Source organism: Geotrypetes seraphini, chromosome 10 (genome assembly GCF_902459505.1).
Source record: "Geotrypetes seraphini chromosome 10, aGeoSer1.1, whole genome shotgun sequence".
Lineage (NCBI taxonomy): Eukaryota > Metazoa > Chordata > Amphibia > Gymnophiona > Dermophiidae > Geotrypetes > Geotrypetes seraphini.
In genome coordinates this window covers 86,647,869-86,671,939 of record NC_047093.1, presented here as the reverse complement: position 1 = coordinate 86,671,939, position 24,071 = coordinate 86,647,869, and the positions used below count along the sequence as shown (strand labels likewise).

At 40.3% G+C, this 24,071-nt stretch overlaps 1 protein-coding gene across 8 annotated transcripts in view; it reads right to left on the bottom strand.

Moving 5' to 3' along the window:
- Positions 1 to 24,071, bottom strand: part of ASTN2 (astrotactin 2) — a 1,902,914-nt gene that overhangs the window by 807,717 nt on the left and 1,071,126 nt on the right. The window contains exon 1 of one of the 8 annotated variants that reach the window (XM_033961680.1): positions 9,537 to 9,652. The exons of the other annotated variants lie outside the window; for them this stretch is intronic. The gene's annotated coding sequence lies outside the window, so the exon portion shown is untranslated. Of the gene's footprint in view, positions 1 to 9,536; positions 9,653 to 24,071 lie in introns of those variants that run through there. 8 annotated transcript variants of the gene reach the window in all.

Genomic DNA, 24,071 nt, shown 5'->3' with positions numbered 1-24,071 from the left:
AAACAAATGTTTCCTGAGCACAGTTTCAGGAATATGTAGAAACATGTTCAGTGGGGTTTCTTACTAACTACAAAACCATTTACAACACTAAGTGAAGGCATAATGGGGAAAATTCTACAAGAGGCGTCTAAACTTAGCCACCTAAATAAATAAGCCCCTAAAGTTAAGTGCCTAACTTAATTAGTAAATTGGCTTCAATAAAAAGCTCATCATTGAAAAAAATAAAATTTTATTGGGGATAGGCGCCTATCTTAGGTGTGATTCTATAAAAGATAGACGCCTGTTGCATGGCACCTATCAGCACCTAATACAAAAGTAGGCGTATTTAGGGGTACAGAAAAACTTAGGTGCTGCTAGGCGCAATTCTCTAAAGGACTTAGGTGCCTATAATATAGGCCTTTAAAACCCTGGCCTACATTAGAAGCAACTAAGTTTTAAATTAGGCTCAATTCTGTAATGGGCACCTAAGTGTGACTGACATGCAATAGGTGCCTAATTTTAGGCACTTGTCTTTTTAGGAACCAAATGCAGAATCTGGCCCTATTTGCAGAGAGCAGCATATACAACCCTAACGACCTTACTGGGCCATTTTGGTTTTAATCTACCATGTTACTGTCTTTGTCCTCTCTAAGACCTATGACGCTTCCTACAACCCAGATCTCCAATCTATTTCTCTCTTACACCTATGTTCTTTGTACCTCCTAGATTCCTCTGTCCTCCAAATCCTAGCTAACTTTCTCTTAAAGGTCTCATAAACCAACACACACTTCTAGATTGATAAATTCTCCCTATTAGAAGAGTTCTACCTCCTCTTCCCAGACTTGTACTCTGTCTTTTAGATCAGTGGTTCCCAACCCTGTCCAATCGGGTTTTCAGGATAGCCCTAATGAATATTCATGGAGCAGATTTGCATGCCTGCCACTTCCATTATATGCAAATATCTCTCATGCATATTCATTAGGGCTATCCTGAAAACCTGACTGGCCTGGTGGTCCTCCAGGACAGGATTGGAAACCACTGTTTTAGATCTTTCTTTCTCCCTGACACCTCAGTTTCCTCTCTGAAAGGTCTCATAAACCAACATACCCTTCTAGATCCATAACCTCTCCTTTTACAAGAATCTCTGTTCCTTCTCCCAGATTCACACTTTATCTTTTAGATCCCTGTCTCCCTGAGTCCTCAGCTTCCTCTCTCTCAAAGGCCTCATAAACCAACATACCCTTTTAGATCTATAAACTCTCCCTCTATTTGAAAAGTTCCAACTCCTACCCCCAGACCTGTGCTCTTACCTCCTAGATCCCTCTCTTCCTGACATCTCAGTTTCCTCTGTCTCAAAGGTCTCCTAAACTAACACATCCTTCTAAAAATTTCAGGAATCCAATGGAATGCAGGACTCAAGGCAGCGTGGTTTTACTAAATGTAGGTCTTAGAAGAATCTGATTAACAGTAGAATTTTATAAATCATTCCAAATTACTCTATTACCATATTTACTAAATTTATATCAGAATCAACTAACTAATGGTTGTATTACAGGTACTATGGCAGAATCATTAACTATAGTCTTGCCAAAACCAAATAAAGATCCCACTCTGGTTTCAAATTACAGGCCTATTTCTTTAATTAATGTTGATGGAAAACTTTTAGCTAAAACTTTAACTATACTTTTGGCTAAAGCTCTCCCTTTTATTATTGGAATGCACCAAACTGGATTTGTTGCTCAGAGACATTCTTCTAATTTCTTTGACTAGGTGACCAAATAGTTCAATCTAAGTAGAGTGCTCAATGTGGTGTGCCTAGATTTTAGCAAATCCTTTAACATGGTTGCACATAGGTGATCGAGAAATACACTGAGTGCTCTTGGTATGGACCCTAAAGTAACTGATTGGGTTATAAATTGGTTAGCTGGAAGAGGATAGTGGTAAATGAAGTTCACTCTGAGGAAAGGGATATTACTAGTAGTGAACTGAATTTTGGAAGTAATATTGCAGAAGGTATGAATAATATGAAAAGGGATCTAGTGAAGCTCAAACAATGGTCTAGAATTTGACAGCTAAGATTTAATGCTAAAAATTCAGGGTCATGCATTTGGGCTGCAAAAACACAAGGAAGCTCTACAGTTTAGGGGTGTAGTATTTCAGTGCATGAAAGCAGAACAGGACTTTGGAGTGATCATATCTGATAATCTTAAGGTAGCCAAACACATAGAAAAGGAAATGGCAAAAGCCAGAAAAATGATTGATGTATTGGGAGAGGACCAGCCACTAAGAAAAAGAGGTGATAGTGCCTCTTTATAAGTCTCTGGTAAAGCCCTGTTTAACATACTATGTGTAGATCTGGAGACTGCACCTTCAAAAAGATATAAACAGGATGGAGTCGACTCAAAGGGTGCCTACTAAAATTATTGGTGGTGTTTGGCATAAAGCACATGGGGAGAAGTGGGAGAAAGGTGATGTGACAAAAACATCCAAATACCTCAGCAGCATGAAATACACAGGATTTGAGTCAATTGAAAGGAAAGTCTGAAATAAGGAGGCATAGGATGAAGTAAAGTGGATAGGTTTAGAAGTAATTTAAGAAAGTACTTTACAGTAAGGGTGTTAGATGCATGGAACAGCCTCCCAGTGTAGGTGAGAGTCAAAGACTTTATCTGCCATCATTTTTTGATGTTTTTATATGTCATAAACTCTCCCTCTATCAGAAGGGTTTGAACACTTCCTCCCAGATATGCATCTCCTAGATCTCTCTCCTTGAGACCTCAGCTTTCTTTCCCCTTCCATATCATAAACCAACAAGCCTTTCTAGATCAGGAGCTTTCAACCCAATCCATGGGACACACTCAGTAAGTCTGGTTTTCAGAAGATAGGGTGTATATCCCATCATGGGGAAAGAGGACCCCCCAGAGATTTACTGGCACAGGTATCAGTAGAAGTTGGGAGTGAGTCCCCAGACCTAACTATTCAAACAGGGTGAAGGAGAAGACCCTGTGTGGGAGGTTGTAGCCAAGCAGAGAGAGCTACGTGGGAGATGGCAGGGGGAGGGATCCAAACCCTCAAGATTATTGTTACTTTATTCTCTGAATAGTGATGGTAAAAACCAGACTGACTGAAAAATGTAGGATAGGAAAATTAGCATAGTATTTGCATAGACCTGGCCAAGGGAGTAAGCTGGAATAAAGAAGGGGAATAAGTCATCCCCTGCTAGGTCATAAGGGGCAGTGTAGGTGTAGGGGACATGACAACCTCTCTATCCTGGAACCTGTAAGGACCCAGAGCTCACCTGACTGAGGAGACTCCAGGTGATGACCTTGAGCTAGTGAGAGCTTTACACGTTAAAGCACAATCCTGAGTATTCAAGAAGGGATGCAAGTACTGTACTTGGACTTTTACTGTAGGATTACTAATCTATATATATAAAATTGGATGTATGTATGTATGTGCCGCGATCACGCAAAAATGGCTTGACCGATTTGAACGAAACTTGGTATGCAGATCCCTCACTACCCGGGATGATATGTTCTGGGGGTCTCGCGGCCCACCTGCACACGTGGGCGGAGCTACAAACAGATAATCGGATTTCACCCATTCATGTCAATGGAAAAAATGTAAAGAGCTGCCAACGCAAAAACGGCTTGCCCGATTTGAACGAAACTTGGTATGCCGATCCCTCACTACCTGGGGTGATATGTTCTGGGGGTCTCACGGCCCACCTGCACATGTGGGTGGAGCTACAAACAGAAAATCAGATTTCACCCATTCATGTCAATGGAAAAAATGTAAAAACTGCCTCCGCAAAACCGGCTTGCCCGATTTGAACGAAACTTGGTATGCGGATCCCTCACTACCTGGGGTGATATGTTCTGGGGGTCTCACGGCCCACCTGCACATGTGGGTGGAGCTACAAACATAAAATCAGATTTCACCCATTCATATCAATGGAAAAAATGTAAAACAGCTGCCAACGCGAAAACGGCTTGCCCGATTTGAACGAAACTTGGTATGCAGATCCCTCACTACCTGAGTTGATATGTTCTGGGGGTATCGCGGCCAACCTGCACACCTGGGCGGAGCTACAAACAGAAAATCTGATTTCACCCATTCATGTCAATGGAAAAAATGTAAAAACTGCCTCCGCAAAACCGGCTTGCCCGATTTGAACGAAACTTGGTATGCGGATCCCTCACTACCCGGGATGATATGTTCTGGGGGTCTCACGGCCCAATTGCACACATGGGCGGAGCTACAAACATAACTTCAGATTTCACCCATTCAAGTCAATGGGAAAAATGTAAAAAGCTGTGGGACCGATTTGAACTAAACTTGCTATGCTGATCCCTCACTACCTGGGGTGTTATGTTCTGGGGGTCTCGCGGCCCACCTGCACACATGGGCGGAGCTACAAACAGAAAATCAGATTTCACCCATTCATGTCAATGGAAAAAATGTAAAAAACTGCCATTCTCACAGTAATTCCAACTACCTGGGGTGATATGTTCTGGGGGTCTCGCGGCCCACCTGCACACGTGGGCGGAGCTACAAACAGAACATCAGATTTCACCCATTCATGTCAATGGAAAAAATGTAAAAAGCTGCCATTCTCACTGTGACCAATTTGGACGAAACTTGGTATGCAGATCCCTCACTACCTGGGGTGATATATTCTGGGGGTCTCGCGGCCCACCTGCACACGTGGGCGGAGCTACAAACAGAAAATCAGATTTCACCCATTCATGTCAATGGAAAAAATGTAAAAAGCTGCCATTCTCACAGTAATTCAAAAACGTCTTGACCAATTTGAACGAAACTTGGTATGCAGATCCCTCACTACCTGGGGTGATATGTTCTTGGGGTCTCGCGACCCCCCTGCACACGTGGGCGGAGCTACAAACAGAAAATCGGATTTCACCCATTCATGTCAATGGAAAAAATGTAAAAAGCTGCCATTCTCACAGAAATTCACAAACGGCTTGACCGATTTGAACGAAACTTGGTATGCAGATCCCTCACTACCTGGGATGATATGTTCTGGGGGTCTCGCGGCCCACCTGCACATGTGGGCGGAGCTACAAACAGAAAATCAGATTTCACCCATTCATGTCAATGGAAAAAATGTAAAAAGCTGCCATTCTCACTGTGACCAATTTGGACGAAACTTGGTATGCAGATCCCTCACTACCTGGGGTGATATGTTCTGGGGGTCTCACGGCCCACAACTCTATGTTGCTTGCTCAAGGGTGGGTTCACCCAAGAATTTATTTGTTCTTGCTCCAGGAGGTGAAACTAAAATTGTTGTTTATAATCACGTTTTGCGTTAGTTGTATTGTATTCATTTTGTCAAATATTTCACATTATAATTTGAATATTGTACTTTTTATTAAGCTGTAAAACAATAATTTCATTCACCACTATAAAGTATCTTTATTTCAATCCGTTTACTGTGTTATTGCTATTATTAAATACCCGTGCAACGCCGGGGCATCAGCTAGTCATCTATATATCTTTTGCTTGAAAAATAATGGAAACTCAGCTCATGTCCTTAAGTGAGCAGAGTGTTGTGATGAATATGTAATCTGAGGTTGGTAGATGTCTGCCTGTAGTGTACGTGGAGTCTGGGTAATCGCTTTACATAATAGTAATTATTTGGTTAGGATCAGTACAGGTATCAGAACTCTCCAGGACACTCTAAGCAGCTTCTCATACTCTTCTTCATTTCTTCACTTTCACAATAATTCAGATAACTGTTTTCTATTGTTCTGAACCAACCCTTTACAGAAGGTTTGGGTAAACAAATACAATGTGGCAGAGGCAGGCATTAGGCAAAGGCAATAACTAACGACTTTTTTCCCTTAAGCCTAGTATTGTTCATAGCGGGAGATCAGCATAGTTCAAAGCAAGTTCCACCTATAGGTATGATTACCTCTGCAATGAGGTAGGCTGCTTTGCTGGTCCTTAGAATCTGGATCAGCTGAGATATGCTTAGATCTTCAAGAACCGTGTAGATTTAGATGGTAAAAATCCCATCAGCCTAGTACAGGGGTAGGCAATTCCGGTCCTCGAGAGCCAGAGCCAGGTCAGGTTTTCAGGATATCCACAATAAATATGCATGAGATAGATTTGCATCTCAAGGAGGCAGTACATGCAAATTCATCTCATACATTCATTGTGGATATCCTGAAAATCTGACCTGGCTCCGGTTCTTGAGGATCAGAATTGCCTACCCCTGGCCTAGTACATGCTCCTGGAACATCAGTGGATGGAAATAGTCCAGATCGCTCTGCTGGAAGATATACATATAGTCCAGTCTCTCCTTTCTCCTTAGTTGTTCAGAATGGATATACAGCAGTGGTCTCCAATGTGAGGCCCAGAGCTGCATGTTGCTCTTGAAGTCCTCCAGCAGAGCCCTCAAATTGTTTGAAATGCTTTTCAAATCCTGCAAATCTAATTTCAATCTTGCCCGATTGCAAACTGCAACTGCAAACAATCTCTTATGTTACTCGGTTGTCTCATTTATGGAATTTTCTACTGTTGACAATCCAAAATAAAGTGGGCTTTTAAAATATATCCTTTAAGTATTGTAGAATCAATATTAGTATTAATTTTAAAAATTTAATACCCAGTCTGAATAAGCAGGTCAAGGCAGTTTACAAGATTTGTAGTTTGTGTTAGCTTAAAATCTTTTAGTGGCCTTCAGAAATTTCTCATATTCACTATGCAGCCCTTTACATGAAAAAGGTTGGAAAACACTGAAATAGAGTGTTCCCCATTTCTTCAGGCACTCAACAGGGCATATAGTTAATCAGAACTCTTGGACATCCAGTAGAATGGATCATAGACAGTGATTTTTCAAATGCTTATTTAGTTTATTTTCAAAACATCCTATTCTTCCTGAACAACTTTTTGATTATGTCTTCTAATCTATGGACATCCAGCTCTGAATGTCAGGGGTCTTAGATGTCCTATTGAAAATGCCTCTCTATATCACCTAGGGCAGGGGTCTGCAACCTTTAAGACATAAAGAGCCACTTGGACCCGTTTTCGAAAAGAAAAAAAAACTTGGAGCCGCAAAACCATTATAAAACAAATCTAACACTGCATATATTGTTTCTTACCTTAATGCTATATACAGGATCATGCAGCTAAAAATTACAGATCACCACCATTACTGGGCCAATAAGCCCCCCATATAATGTGCCAGAGTCCAGGCCCCATTGGTGTTAAAGAAAAGAGGAAGTCAAAATGATCTACCAATAATAAAATTTTTTTTTTAAAACCACAAAGCACACTATACGCAGAAAAAATGTTAATAATCATTCCTATTCCGAGGTTTTCTCAAAGAGGTCAAAGCAGATGACTCTATGCACTGTCACCTCACTAACAACCATACAAAAATAGACAAATATACCCCCTCCCTTTTTACTAAACCATGATAGCAATTTTTAGCGCAGGGAGCTGTGCTTAATGCCCAGCGCTGCTTTTGACGCTCATAGGCTCCCTGCGCTAAAAACCTCTATTGCGGTTTAGTAAAAGGGGACCATGGTGTAAAATATAGACAGCAGATATAAATTCAGACACATTTTGATCAGTAAATTTAAAATAAAATCATTTTTCCTACCTTATTGTCTGGTGATTTCATGAGTCTCTGGTTGCACTTTCTTCTTCTGACTGTGCATCCAATCTTTCTTCCCTTCTTTCAGCCTGTATGCTTCCTCTCCTCCTGACCTCATTCCCCTCCCCCCAACTTTTTCTTCCTCTCTTCATGCCCCCTTTCTTTTTTCTGTTTCTCTTCCTGCCCTCTTACTTTCTTTCTCCTTGCCCTCCTCCAAGCCACTGCCAATGTCCTTCCATCGGGGAACAGGCCCCAAAGCCGCTGGCCGCCACCCCCCCCCCCCTCTCTACTTCGGGCCGACCAGCATTCTGCCGTCGGAGAAGAAGGCTGATCGGCCCAAGATCTCAATCGATTGGGAGAAATGCTGCCGGGTGCTGCCTTCGCGGAAACTGAAAGTAAGCAGGACCCGGCAGCAAGAAGAGCAAATGGAAAGCTTCACTGACCTGTCTCCCGCCTTAGCCCTTAGCGAATTTATGCTTCGGGGATCTAACATGTGCGTGCCGGCTTCCCTTCTCTTTCCCCACCCCCGGACATAACTTCCGGTTTTGGAGGGAAGAGAAGGGAAGCCGGCACACACACATTAAAGCCCCGGAGCATAAGTTCGCTACGGGCTAAGATGAAATCATCAAACCGGCTTTTTTTTTTTTTTTTTATGTTGAGCAGCAGCGGAGGCACCTTTGCGTGACACACTACTGGAGCCGCGGGAAAGATGTAAAAGAGCCGCATGCGGCTCTGGAGCCGCAGGTTGCCGACCCCCGATAGGGTATCATAGTACAAAGTCTATAGAATTTCAGAGTTTATATGTCTAAGGCTTTCCATTTAGATATATAGTCATAAGCCAGGGAGACTCAATATACAAAGACGGCTACACAAAAGTAAGACAAGTCTATTCAAATCAGTCCCGTCTTCTAGATGGTTCTACCAAAGGTTTCATCTTCCTTCTGAAACAGACTGGAAAAGGCACTGATAAACTAGTATTCTCCTCAGAAACTACTGATGTCAGATTAAAGTAAATTCATACTGTTTTAGTACAAGCTCTAGAAATCTATGGAGGCACCCATAATACACAACTCCAGCTGCCATATAAATATGCTAATTTATATCATGCATATTAATTATAGGTATTCTGAAAACCTGACTGGCTGGGCGTACTTCAAAGACTAGATTGAGAAACACTGTTCTAGATCTACAATTCCTCCCTCTGCCAAAGGGGCACCTGATCCCCCCTTTTTTCACCCTGTGGTCATTGCAGAGACTGTCTCAAGCTGCCTCCCATACTGACTTCTAATAACTGGTTATAGCACAAGACCCCATCTTAGGCACAAGGAAAACGCATGGAAAGCTTAGCAAAGATCAATCTGTCACATGTAATTGTCTTACTCTAATATTCCACTAAAAATAATCTCTACCATAGCCATCCTAAATTTGCCCAATTAGTTATACAGGTACCGGCATTGAATATTAGCTAGCACACGCATAACTTCCAGGTCCTGGTCTAAGTTTGCTGATCCCCATTCCAATTCCCCTCCTTCCCTTCAGTTCCTCTCCCTCCCTTCCCCTGCAACACATGAAGACCTTCTGTTGCCCCTCACACTTTCCACCTCCAATGTGACAAGAGGACCCCTTCCCAGCTCACTCACTCCCCTAAGGTCTACCTGAAATCTCTGGTAGTCCAGTAAGGATAACTCACTCCTGCCTCTAGTGACTGATTTTAGAAAATAGCTGTCATGAACTCTAGTGAAAACCTTGTGGTACTTTTATTGGAATATCAGCCAGGACCCGCATGAGCTCTGGCAGCCACCACCATTTCAATTAGCCCTGGTAATTAAGTGCTGGCACCAGCACAAAGCCCGGCACTGAATATTCTTATTCTGCCTGTGAGGGTCAATTTATTTAAAAAAAAACAAAAAGAAAAAAAACACTGAACACTTACCACCATGGGCTGAATATTGCCTGGTGTCTTTCTTGCCTTGTCTCTCTTTCTTTTCAAATAAACTTCTGAGGGTGGCATGTACAGATAAAAAAAAAAAAAAGACATGTCTATGTCCCATCCCTTTCTGTCTTCTCTCTCTATGTCCAACTCAGCTGATTGCTTCCTGCCTGCTCACTGACTTCCCGATAAGCCTGTGCTGTATCAGCTGAATTATAAACATCCTTGGGTCAGGTTGCATCTGCTTCTTATTGCTCCACTTCTGTGGGCCAAAGTTTCAGCTTCACCAGCTCAGCTGATTTCTAGTTTGATGTGTTCAGTCCGTGGAATCTTATCAGCCCCTCTTTGGCTCTGCCTGCAGCTTACTTACACACCAGCACTGCTTTGATGTCCATCTAGCTCCAGCCTGCTTCTAGCCACTGCACAACTCTCCTGCCCTGCAGCTTCCAAAGAAATCTTCTGGCCTTTTGTAGTGGGGCTCACCAGCAAACTCATACATTCACCTCCACCAGGAAGAGGGAGCCTGGCACTTCTGGCCTCATGCTGTTCTACACCCTTGAGCACCTTATAAAATTACCTTCCACAGTACAAATGAATTATGTTATCTTGTAGGCAATTAAAAAAAAAATGATTCCAAGATCTGTACATAATCTACAGGTTATTCATGTGTCTCTCATACTCCTAGCTTTCTATTCCTGACACAGCTGTATATGTTTACAAAGTAAAGTACCAAACTGTAACACAATTTGCGATTCTGTTTTGAAGAAATACACTATATAATTCCAAATTATTATTATACAGCACTATAATGACTCCTAGAGAGAAAATAATTTTCTGCAATAAGTTTTCCCTGCACTTTTCAAGTAGGTGGGGGGGTTTTTCGGCTCAGGATCTGACTGCTATCAGTCCCCTGCTGTGCTTAACTACTGGGGACTGGCAGGCTCTAAAGTGGAAATTGCAGAAGGAATTAACAGTGACTGAAGTAAATTCCAAGGCTGGCAGTACTGACATACATTTTCGGACTGCATGCTCCAAATATTTGACTCCTTCCCCAATGGGATCTGCTGCTCCATAATGGCCTTTTATACAGACCAGACACTTTTGTCAGCTATGTATGGTTTTAATAAAATGCACATTTCTGTTGGTTAGCATGAAGATTGAGACTGACCAATTCCACTGCCTGCCATGTGGGTACCATGTCATTTTGGGCCAGGCAAGGAAGAAAGGTTGTTGAGTCTAACCTGACACACACTGCCTTGGGTGAAACTCTTCATACATGTGGTCAATATATCCCCCCCCCAAAAAAAAAAAAAATAATAATAGAACTGAGCCCTCTTAAGAACTTCATTGCCTCTATCATATACCATCTCCACATACGCACAGTTAACTACCCTCTTCCCCTAGTACAAAAAAAGTCAAGTTGTGAAGGCTGCTTACTTTAAGCTCAGATCCGTCACATTAATTTGCTGGAAAATCTGAATCTGTTGGAGCTCTTGTTTTTCCTGGAAACTTCCATTAGTTTTCCCCAAGACAGCCATTGAACTGATTGAAAACAGCAGTAGGGTGGGGTGGAGGGTGAGGGAGCATGAAGCACCCCTTCCATCTACAGCATGACACATCGAGTAATGAATTGTCCTTTTGCAGAAATGAATAAGTTGTGGTTGGAGATGCATTGATGAGGTTGCTTTGTTGTGTAAAGTCATCCATTCATCATCTGCACCTGCTGTCATGAGACTCACAGCTGCTTCATTGGTGGTGGCTGCTGTTGTATTGACAGAGCAATAGCCTTCTGAATGATGATCCCAGATGCTCAAGGCTATCATTGATTAAAGAGTCTGATAAAGGATGAGTGCTGCACTAACCCAATAGCATGCTTCGATTTGCAAAGGGATGCAGTATCTCTACAAAACTGTCATCATGTTCAGAACTAAATTTAAAGAACCAATATCCAATATCATTAATGCAAGCCAATTATAACTTATAGCTAACTTCCCAATTCCATATTTCATTTTGTTACTCAATGTATCAGGCAAGGAGACTACCATTTGGGCCAAAATTGTTGAATAGTTTACAGTTAAGTGCTGAAAATTTGGAAGCATTAAAAAAAAAGACTTAGACATTTTTATTTGATCAGGCATATGGTAAAATTCAAGAATAAAGGCAAAAGTTTACTGAAGGAGGAATTTAAAAAAGACTGCTTTATGATTCAAAAACTGTGAATGTAGTGGGAATGGGTAAAAGCTGTGATGGTAACAATGGCTGGTTTTGGTTTTATTTTATGTTATTCTTAATTTTGTGTTACATTTTATAATGGACTAACCCCCTCTGCTACTAAACTGTGCTAGCAGTTTTTAGCGCAGAGAGCCGCACTGAATGACCCGCACTGCTCCCAATGCTCATAGGAACTCTATAAGTTTCGGGAGCATGCTCCCCGCACTAGAAACTGCTAGCACAATTTAGTTGAAGAGGGGATAAGTGTATTTTAAATTGTTACCCACTCTATCAGGGCATTTCCTCAGGGCTTTTTTGCTGGTTTGCTCCTGTGGGCTCAATTACAGAGCACAGCTTCAGGGTGTGACCTAAGGGGCATGCATTGCCCCTTTGGAGCCCCATGGAGCTCCATGGTGTTCAGAATTTGGAGGGGATTTCTTAAAGGGTTAAAAAAAATTATTAATTTTGTCTTTTCTTTCCTTTTTTCTCTTCGGATATGGGGAAACATAAAGGAGTAATAAAGTCATACTGTTACTTTGGATCCTATGGACAAGTATATAGTTCCTATAACTTCAATATCTAGAAAAGAAACAGCTGGATTCCAGGCACTGTCATCATTTGAAGCTTCTCTGAGATTGTCAGATAGAACTGCACTTCTTCCACCTCAATTTCTGACTACAGGGTTTCCCCTAACTCCCCAGCAGTCTCAAATTAATCCAAAATGTGAATGTGCTTTATCTTTTTCCTCTGTGTGTGGAATAAAATTATAATTGAATAAATTAATTAATAAATAAATAAATACATTTCAGCAATGACATAACTTCCTTTCATTTTTTATTAATTGAGCTAGCAGCCTATTATTTTGAAATGTTGACCTTGTTCCTCTTGAACTTTGGTCATGCAACAATCAAGCAACTGATAGATTGTGAGCACGCCGGGACAGACAGGGAAAAATGCTTGAGTATCTGAATAAATTCATGTAAACTCTTCTGAGCTCCTTTGGGAGAATGGTATGAAAAAATTGAATGAATAAATAAATTACAATGAGGCCTGGATTCTCTATAGCAGTGGTTCCCAACCCTGTCCTGGAGGAACACCAGGCCAATTGGGTTTTCAGGCTAGCCCTAATGAATATGCATGAAGCAAATTTGCATGCCTATCACTTCCATCATATGCAAATCTCTCTCATGCATATTCATTAGGGCTAGCCTGAAAACCCGATTGGCCTGGTGTTCCTCCAGGACAGGGTTGGGAATCACTGCTCTATAGGGTATCAATATCGGCAGCTACCTAAAAAGTGGCTGTTGATTGTGTGTCATTCATGCAGTATAGAGAATTGTGCTCTGCAAAAGATAGGCACTGGAAATGTAGGCAAGAGTTTTTCAAACCTACATTTTCAGCACCCATCTTTGTCATGAACTGCACCTGTGCAGGCGCTTTAGCACTGAAAAAAACAGTGCCAGTTAGAGTATCTGGGCCTAAGCAACCATTTTCAATGTCTGCAAAGGGACAATCCTTAGGTACTTTTTACCCAAAGACTTGGTACCAATTTTCAAAGAGAAAGCACATGTGCATTTGCATTCTGAAAATTACCATTTTTTGCAACTGCTTGGTTTCCAGATGTTTTTTCCATGCAAAAAATATCTTTGCAGCTATTCACGTCTAGTTGTCATGGGTTGCCTGAGAATTCTGAATAGAATCATATTTTGGAGGATCCATGGGTCGATTTTAGAATACTTGCAATGAATGTTCATAAATTATAACTGATGATTCTTAAATTAAAGATAAAGTTAATCTCTAGTTTGATTAATTTGGGAGTTGAACTCCCTGATTGATTTTTGAAGCCCCTAGGCCAATGTTCCCTCTAAGCCAGGAAAGCAGATATGCAAGTCATGATGTGTTCTAAGCAGCAGTTGGTTTGGGCTGGCACCTGGTGGGAGGGGGTTGCAAAGACAGGCAATTTAAAAAAAAATTATGCCAAATTATATTTTTAAAAAATTGAGAAGTTAAATTATTATGTTGAGCTGAAAATATAAAACTATATAAAATACAGCTTATGCGTTTGGTACCTGCTGACTGGCGAAACGCTGTGAGAATCACTGTTCGTTCAAGCGCATTTCCTTGTTTACTGCTTCTATGATGCTGAAGAGAAGGGGTAGGAGTACTGCTGCAGCTTCGCGGTGCCCCGAAAATCCCCCTTTCGCTACCATTGAGCAATTTCTCCATCGTCTTCAGAGGGAGCCAGCTATGTCGGGGATTCACCCGCTGGATCAATCGGTGCAGAGTGATGCCAATCCGGAAGTCTTTAGGCTAGAAACTATTCTGAGCCCCGACCTAAGGAATCTACCTCCTCCGCCACTGCGTGCTAGCTCACCACGTGAAGGGAGTGAGTCAGATGCGGCAGCACTCCCCGACCGAGAGGCTAAATCATCTGGGAGCCAGCTTACAGATATTTCTATGGACTTTCCAAGGCCAAAGTCTATACCAGTGGCTAGAATATCTTTGGGAGAAGAAAACCAGGATCGGCAGACAGAAAAACAAATTTTACATGAAACTTTCTTTCATTTTGAGAAGCCGGCTGAAGTTACCCTGGATTCAATTTGGGACTTGGTTTCCAAACTAGGAGACTCTTTAACTACACAGATTAAAGATATTGAAAAGAATTCAAAAATTCAGAAACAAGAAATAGAAGAAAACAAACAAGAAATTTCCAATGTAAAAGTTGAAGTAGGAGACATTGAAAAAGAATTGACGGTTATTAAACAAGTTCAATCAACAATAATAAAAGATAATCAGATTATTAGAAGAAAATTGGAGACAATGGAAAATAGTTATCGAGCCAATAATCTACGTTTGCTGAATTTCCCAAGAGTTCCTTCAATAAGCCCAAGGGAAATGATAAAAAAATACTTTACAGAGATTTTGAATATTCCCGAGGACTCAATACCTCCCTTTACCCTTTTGTATTATTTGCCCAGTAAAGTAATGGAGCAGCAAGCGGATGATCAGAACCAGGCTCAACAGGAACCGCAATTCGATTTGACAGCAATCTTGGAAGCTTCTGATAAAGATTTGGCTAAACCATCAACTCTTCTATTATCCGTGGCATTATTGCCAGATAAAGAATGGATATGTTCTTTAAAAATAAATATAAGGAGTTTCTAGGTTTTAAAATTCAAGTTTTCCCAGATGTTAGTAAGGAAACTCAAAATTGTAGACGACAGTTTCTTTTATTAAAACCAGATGTTACTCATTTGGGTGGTATTTTCTTCTTACACTTTCCATGTAAATGTATTGTAAGGTATCGAGATAATAAATATGAGTTTTTTGAACTGGCTGAAACACTTGGAAAAGGAAGGAATATCGCATTAGCTAACAGGAATTAAGCTCCTTGAACTAGTCAACAGATACCCTTTTTGCTTTGAGCATACTTTTTGAATTTTCTTTTATATTCATTCATTGACTCTTGGATCAATAAATGAGGACTTGAGATTGTTTGAACATAATAAAGTTACTGTAAAAATTTTTATTTCCTTAAAGTATAGTATTAACACTCAATATTTCTGTAAAAAATGTTTGATTTTGTTAAAATGTAAATTGATTAAAAACATTTACAGGTTATTTAACTCATATACATATTAAAACAATATTAAAAAATAACTTAGGACTCCTTTTACTAAACCATAGTAGAGCTTTTTACTGCAGGTCAGCTCATTCAATTCCTATGAGTGCCGGAGCATTCATCTCACCAGCTTTCGGTAAAGAGCTCTACTGCGGTTTAGTAAAAACCAGCATTAAATAGCCTATCCAGACAACAGTGTTAAACTTTTTAATTGTTATTAATAATTAACATGTTAATCATTGCATTAACCGTGATTAATATGCAATCCTAATATATTTAACTTTAAAAAAAAAAAATAACTTATTTTACCTGGGCTCGGCTAGACTGTTGCTGTAGAGGCAAAGTCAAGGCCGGCAGAGTTAATCCCAGGTCCTTCAGTATCTTGTCAGGCTTAGCAGTTTGGAGGATGGACACTCTCTTCTTCTCCCTGTACTGGTACTGGGGCTCGGGTACAGACTACATGGACTCCGGGGGCAGGGGATTCTTGGGAGAAGGTAATAGCTGAGGTTCACTAATGGCTGGAGACCAAACAAGAAGATGCTGGCTAGAGCAGCCCAGACACAGGATAAGACAAAAATAGGCATGTGTTAGGTCTTAGGGTCAGTGATAGAGCCCTGCTTTTTAGGCTCACTTATGGTCGCAGAGCCTGGAAAACAGAAGGCAGGCAGAGGCAAACAGACAGATTTTGGGGACAGCAGCAGAGCTTTGATAAGGCTGAGGCTCACTGATGTGTGCAGAGCCTGGAGAGGAAATGGAGGTGCTGTTGGTTGGAGCAGGTCAACAACAGGCATGCTGAGTCTCACAGAGCTACTGATTGAAGTGCTCCTAATTGTCCATCAAGCTCTGTCTCCCTGATTAATGATTGGTGGTTGTGCAAAGCCTGGAGAGCAAATGGGGAACTATTGGCTGGAGTAGGATATACTCACAAACTCTCTCCCATGTTTAATTGGTGAGTGGCAGTGAACAAGTGGTTCACAGCAGTGTAGAGTAAGCTGTGCGGGCTTGCAGCCACATAGCTTAGAGGGAACATTGCCTTGGTTATGTTTTTACATATCATTAGCATGGAAATGCATTATAAGGACCTACTTGATGAAATTAAAATGGAAATAACCGACTTGAAAGGTGAATTCTTTTCTGTTTTTCAAAATTGGGATATGCTCTTATTTTTACATGCAGAAGTACAAGGACACTTGTGTAGTGGAATTATCTGATTTTCATAAATTGTATTGAAATCTTGTTTGACCATTGCCACTATGCTTGACATATTCTTTTTACTCAAGAGTCTATGCCATAAAGATCTTGCTTGGTTATCAGAATATCCCTAGTGAATATACAGGAGATGTGTATACAGTAGAGGAAGTGGACATATATATCGCTCTTATATATATATATATATATATATATATATATATATATATATATATATATATATACACACACACATTATGGATATCCTGAAAACTGGACTAGTTTACATGGACCTAAGTTTGAGAGTCCTGTACTAAATTATTATAAAAAGATAAGGCTGCTCATAAAAAATGTACTGAGCTTATTTTTAAAATACAAAATTTATGCTACTTTTCCCAGTCACTTATTTCTTTAAATTTTTTTAGTTTTAATAAAGTCTAACTAGTTCCAGATTACTGTGTTGCCTATGGGAAATATTTTTCACACTTAACAGCTGGGTTAGATGAACCTTTAGCTGAGGTACAGCTCAGAAGGTGCTTTATGAATGAGTTGTCCGTCTGCATAAAGTGGCATAGTTTGCATCTGCTCCTTCCTTATCAGGATATCTAGCACAGCATGCCGGTGGCAGCCTAATTCCTGCTGTTGATCTGTTCTCTGTCATCACTTCTTTCCAGAACTCTGTGTACATTGACCTGATTTTATAGCACTCCTGCCTGGTTCTGAATTAGTTTTACAGTTTCCCCTCATGTGGTCCACGGTTTGATGAAAGTGAGAGGGACAGAGATAACGCAACTTATTTCATACATGCTGCTTGGTTGTTTTTCATCTCTCAGTCGAGTCATTTCCTCTAAGCAAACCATCCATCTTTGCAGAATCTGTGTGTTTATGAAACCACAAGAAAACCAAATTGGATATGCACTATTGCAGGGCTGGGATTTCAGGACGTGGCACAAACTGATGAGAAATGTAAAAAATGAAAATTACAATTGCTGTAATATTGTATGCAATTAGGAAAGACACTTGAGTACAAACATCAAGTGAACACCACCTTATTTATTAGACATAGTGCCCGATCCATCTTGTCAGGCTAAATTCAAGCCTTATAGCTTACTGAGATTTTATATAGGAGATAATTAGGCCTGGATTACCAAATGGGCAAAATGAATGATCACATTACAAAGGTCAAGAGGTATACAGTACTGCTTTAATTTGGATTTTTTGTTTATTTTTTTTCGAAGGAAGGAGTTTACCATTTTCTTCCTGTTCCTTGGGTTTCCAGTTTGTTCAGGACCAGAGACCTCATCTCTGATTTAAAACAAAAAAAAACTGAGGATAGTCTTCTGGTATTGAAATCATGAGAAACATGCAATCTTAGAGGACATAATCAAAACGTACGTCTAAGTTCGTCAGCCAAAGTCGGCAGGGCACAAATGTCCATCTCGAAAAATACATCTAAAGTATATATTTTTAAATCGTCCATCTTTACATCCAGGCGTTTGAACGTCCAGACCATCACTACATCTATCTTTATACCACATTCTCATCCAAATACCAAACACCCAGAACAGGACCTTTTGGACGTGGGAGGGGCCAGCAATGTGATGGATTGGCCACCTAGACCTGGCAACAGAGCAGTGGGGCACCTTACAGAGCATTGCTGTGAACTTCATAAAAAGGGTGCCACATAAACATCTATCCAGAACTCCCATATAAGTAATGTTGAGCTCCCCAAAACACACTATACCCACCTGTCTATAACCCCAATAGCCCTTATGGCTGCAGGTGCCACCTATAATGCAGTACAGTAGAGTTTGGGAGGATTTTGGTGGGCTCACATTTTCCACCATGAATGTAGTGGTTAAGAGTGGTTTATGGGCCTGGGTTCTCATCTCTATAGTTCACTAGCCTGCCCACCCACCCAGGCTACTTAAGACACCTCTGTGCAGCTCTACTAGGCTTTCCTATAGCAGGTGCTGATGTTCCGGAGACAGGTATGTATGTTTTTATTCTGATTTTTATGGCAGTGTGAGGGGGTCAGTGATCACTGGGGGAGTGTGTGGGTGCAGTGGTTGTGTCTGCAGTGGTTATCTGGCCACTTTGGATACCTTCTGGGAACTTAGACCTGGTTTTAGATTGCCTAAGTTAAAACATATAAGTTCCATCCAGGCAGTCTCGTAAAACTTTTGATAAGGAATCTAGATGAAAATAAGCTGAGGCCCAAGTAGACACAGAAGCACCTGCACTTCTGATGATATGGTTAAGTTGCTTTTCTAGTGTTATTTGCATTGTGAGGTTGGCAAACGCATCCCCCAGCTCAGTCTTTTATCCAGCATAGCAAAAAGGTAGCTTAGTGGTCAGAGCAGTAGACTGAAACTCAAGGAAGCCAGGGTTCAAAGCCTACAGATGCATTTGTGACTGAAGCAAATCATTTTACCTTCCACTCCTTCATGTATAAATAGACTACAACCTTCTGGAACACAGAAGCTTCTGAGTATAACTTGCACTAAGATACCAATGAAAATGTATGAGCTAAGCATAAATCTGCTTTCCACCACATTATTTTAAGGTCCGATGGTTTCTTAGATGACCAGAGATAAATTAAGTACATACAGAGGTCCCACCCCTTTTCCTGAACAGATGCCATGCATGGTTTAAAGCTCACCTCTTCATGAGTTTGGGATAGACAAAATTTCCTTTGGTTTTTTTTTCCTTAAGTATTACAAGGTAGCATCATTTACCTCTTGTGATATCTGTGCTGAGCTGCTTGACTTAGCTACAGACCCTTTCTTCACATAACCTTTCAGGAAAGGTACAAGGTTCTGGGAAAAGTGCAGAAGGTTTCCCTCTTCTCCTATTGTGCGGCTGATTTAATTTTTTTTTAAGGAATCTGCAAAGTTCAGGTGAGTGAGGAATGAAGACAAATTGACAGCAGAGTGCCAGAGAAATCATTCTTCCAAAAGCAACACTTGCCTTTCATCAGGACACCTCAAAGGGATGTCAAGGAGAGAAGGGCTCTTTGTTTTTGTGGTTGCCATAACAATAAAAGTATAAGTCATACCACCCCCTGAGGCAGCAGCTCAGCACTTCTGATTTATGGCTGCTGTGAAAAGTTAGGAAGTTGTGTTTTAAAATAATGATAAGAAAAGGACTATGACACCCCCCACCTTCCAGAGTTAAAACAAGAAAAGGAAACCTGTATTACTAACTTTTTGTCTAGCTGTGGGCACATAGGGGCTACTTCTATAAAGTGGACACTAACATTTTTGTTCCAGTTTGAAGCAGAAATGATTATAATAATGGCATATATATGCTTAAATGCAAAATTCCACCTAAACATTATTCAGGGCTTTTATGACTTTTCTGGGGGCACATCTAGCCAATCAGGATTACCACAATGAATATTGTGAGCCAGTAACCCTATGCCCAGGGAAGGGAAGTCTCAGGAAAGAGGCTTCCCTTCTTACCTTTCTTTACTAACAATCCCCTACACACCTAACAGTACCCTTCATTCCCTTGATGGCCACTATTGGGTCCTTCAGTTTCCCAAATTGCCTGCTACGACTCCACATGAACGCTGCATTCTGTTATCTTGCACCATATCTCTGGAATAATCTCCCCCCCCATCAGAAAAGTGGTATTCACCAAATTTAACGTACTTTTGAAAACTCATTTTTTTTCAGCTGGCATTTGACCAGCTATCTGAGTATACTAAACTAAAACTTAGGGCTCCTTATACAAAGGTGCGTTAGGACTGTAACACGCGGAATATCTTTAGTGAATCTGGGCCTATATACATAATGAAAACATGAAAGCATTTCAGGGATAGTTTCACAGGAAGAGGGAGGGGTGGGTGGGCAAGCAGGAGACAGAAAGGTGGCAAAGCAGTTTTAAATGTGTTTGTAGTGGGAAAGAAAGGCCAAATATTTGTTAAGTCCTGTCTAGTAGGTATCAAAATATTTTATCATTTTTAATTTAAAAGGCCTTATATTCTTTGAATTGTCTTAAAGTTATCTTTTAATATTCATACCATAAAATCATTGGTGCAGTGGTCAGTTTTTCCAGTGTTGTTCTACAGAGGTGACATCCTGGTTGGTTTTGCAATTTTTAATATGATATCTATGTAAGTTGATTCTGGTCTTTAGCATCTGACCCGTTTCACCAATGTAACATCCATCTTTGAACTTTTTGCATTGAATGTTTTCTTTATATATACTGATATTTATCAACATTTGCTTATTTCTGATCTGAAGGATTACCTTTGAAAGCTCATTGATAGAAACATAATGGCAGATAAAGACCAAATGGCCCATCTAGTCTGCCCATACGCAGTAACCATTATCTCTTTCTCTTTCCAAGAGATCCTACATGCCTATCCCAGGCCTTCTTGAATTCAGCCACAGTCTCTGTTTCCACCACCTCTTCCAGGAGACTGTTCCACGCATCTACCACCCTTTCCGTAAAAAATATTTCCTCAGATTACGCCGGAGCCTATCACTTCTTAACTTCATCCTATGCCCTCGCATTGCAGTTTCCTTTCAAATGAAAGAGACTCAACTCATTGCGTAGGTATTTAAATGTCTCTATCATTTCTCCCCTCTCCCGCCTTTCCTCATCACAAAATGCATTTAGTCCAATAAAAAAGGTATTACCTTATTTCCTTTGTTTTTTTGTTTTATTTCTAAATATTCTTTAATATAGAAATATTTTCCAGAGACAGGAAAGTGCTACGTAGAGGGCATAAATTGAGGTTGTAGGAGGGTTGACTTAGGATTAACATCAGAAAGTAGGTTTTCACAGAGAGGGTAGTAAATGCCTGGAATGCCCACCCGCAGGAAGTGATAGACAAAAACATTAATTGAATTTAAAAGTACTTGGAATAAACACATAAAGATTCCTATATGAATAGAGAATGGAAGTAAAACAAACTTAATGGTGCTTAGATGGCAACTCTGGTAATAGAGAAATAAGACTAGTGCTGAACAGATTGTCTGTGACCTGATTAGACTAGATAGATCTGGTTGGGCTGATGTGGGCTTCCCCAATTAAGGAGCAAGTCCAGTGCCAGGCAGACTTCTACAATCTGTGCCCTGAAAATGGTAAGGAAAGATCAAGTATGCATATGTTATATTGCATCATATCATATGCTATACATTTATATTACTGGGCAGATTGGATGGACTATGCAGGTCTTTTAAATGTCATCATCTGCTATGTTAATTATTGTCATTCTTCCATTTGTCACTGTGAGCATATGTGCTAGTCCTAAAGTCAATACTGGATGTACTTATTTGTAGTATTTATATACCACTTATAACTAAGTGGTGTACATTCAGATACTCAAGCATTTTTCCCTGGCAGGCTCAACTTTAATGTATCTGGGGGCAATGGGAAGATTAAGTGACTTGCCCAGAGTCACAAGAAGCAGCATGAGATTTGAACCCACAACCTCAGGGTGTTAAGGCTATAGCTCTAACCACTGTGCCACACACTCCCCACATGTCATACAGATTGTTCCACAATGGTTCCCAGGCTGGGTGCAAAATAGCAGGAGTTCAGCTGAGAGCACGAAGGAAGGGATATCTTCAAGGACAGCAAGAGTGGAACATTTGAAGATATTCCAGAACAGTACAATGAGATGAAATGGTGGAATCCAAAAGAGGGGAAAAAAGGTTCGGAACTGGAGGCGAGAGAAAGGGAACGGATCAAGATCCTGGCAATGACAAAACTCAAGGAGCAGTGTATCTTGGTGTTACCTTGATTGTAAACCTCCTAGAGAGGAAAGCTATGATTTGTAGAAACATATCCTCAGCAACAAGCATGGCATTTCATTTAGAACGAAGGGGTTATTAGGCCTGCCAACTCAAATCATTTTCGACATACTTTGCTGGTACCTTCACGAAGGCACAAGGTATGATGAGACCCGTATACCTCATTTATAAGGACCTGCTGTGATATTTCATAAACAGGGTCTCTACAATTTTATTCCATTAGCGCACTGAAGGAGACAGATTGCCAAGACAAAAGGTCCAAGATTAATGAAAAGTCTGACCGAATACGGCACTCTTATTACTAAGCCGGGAACACTCCATTTGACAAAAAAACAAAGGCACTACATCAGTGAATCATAGTGAGGGAGCTCCAGTCCTGAGACATGACTGCTGCCAGTATATTAACATGGCCTCTGGGGACCTCAGAGACAGACAGAAAAGCATTTCACAGCACTGAGTCTAGGAGCTTCCAGTACTGAGAAACTGATTTTCCACCTTTTTTTCAGGTCTGACCCATGACTGTGCTACATCTTATACTGGGTAATGATTCTATTATCTTACTTATGCTACATAGAAACGTCTGGAAGCCTCTAGCACTGGGACTATTAGTACTTCTTTCTTTTTTTTTTTAATTCTTTATTCATTTTTAAACGTACAATAAGTGCATCAATATAATATAACAAATAGATCATAAATATATCACAGGACTGTACAGATACATATGAGAGACAGTACCTTCTTTTTAGAGTTTATAATCTAGACAAGAAAAATATACAACACTAATGCCTGTATTCCCCGATGTACAGAGTGGCATCTGAGTACAGACAAAGTTTCATATCTATGGAATAATGTATTCAGCAATGAGACACCAGTGGAAAATATATAAAAGCCCAGCATCCAGACAGACCGAGTAGCAGAACTTATCTAATACTTCAGTCTTACAATGAATCTAAGACAGAGTCTCTCAAACTGTGTGCCATGGCACAGTAGTATGCCCCGAAGAGATTCCGGGTGTGCCATGAGAGATTCCAGAATTTTAATTTATTTTAAAAAATTCCTTTCATAAGCATACACTAGAATTAATGACTTGTATGTCACGTAGGCAAGTCTGTCAATGTTATGAGCGTCTGTGTACATAAGTATACAACCACCCATACAAGCATCATTCTTTGACTTGATTGGTCCTTGAAAACTAATGGAAAGTAATTTTATTTTTTATGCAGCATTTATCCTAACGAGCAACAAAGCAATCAAGGATTTGCTACTGTTTGGATCTTATCGTTGCAAACTTGGATTTTCAGCTCTGACAGAAATAAAATTTATAAAAACAGAAAACAATTGCAGATGGAGGATGATGAAATGTGTGTTTGCTTGTCAACTATCGAGCTGCATTTTCATTCAAAAACAAGCACATCCATCACATTGATTAGCAATTCTATTGTATCTACTTTAGTTTTACCATTGTTACAATTACTTTTACATAGCTTAAAGAACTTTAAATAAATAACTCTCAAATATAATTTCATTAGTTTTGCAATTTCAATTATAATGTGCTGCAAAAAACATTTGCTCCGTTTAGTGTGCCAGAGTTTAATAAAGTTTGAGAGACACTGATATAAGGAAATGAACCATAAAACATATTTGAGGTAACTGTAGCATTGTTTGATCTAGAATTGGCTGTGATTGCCAATATACCACTATGAGGAATGTCTTGAGTATACTTACTCAGGTAATATGTATAAATGATAG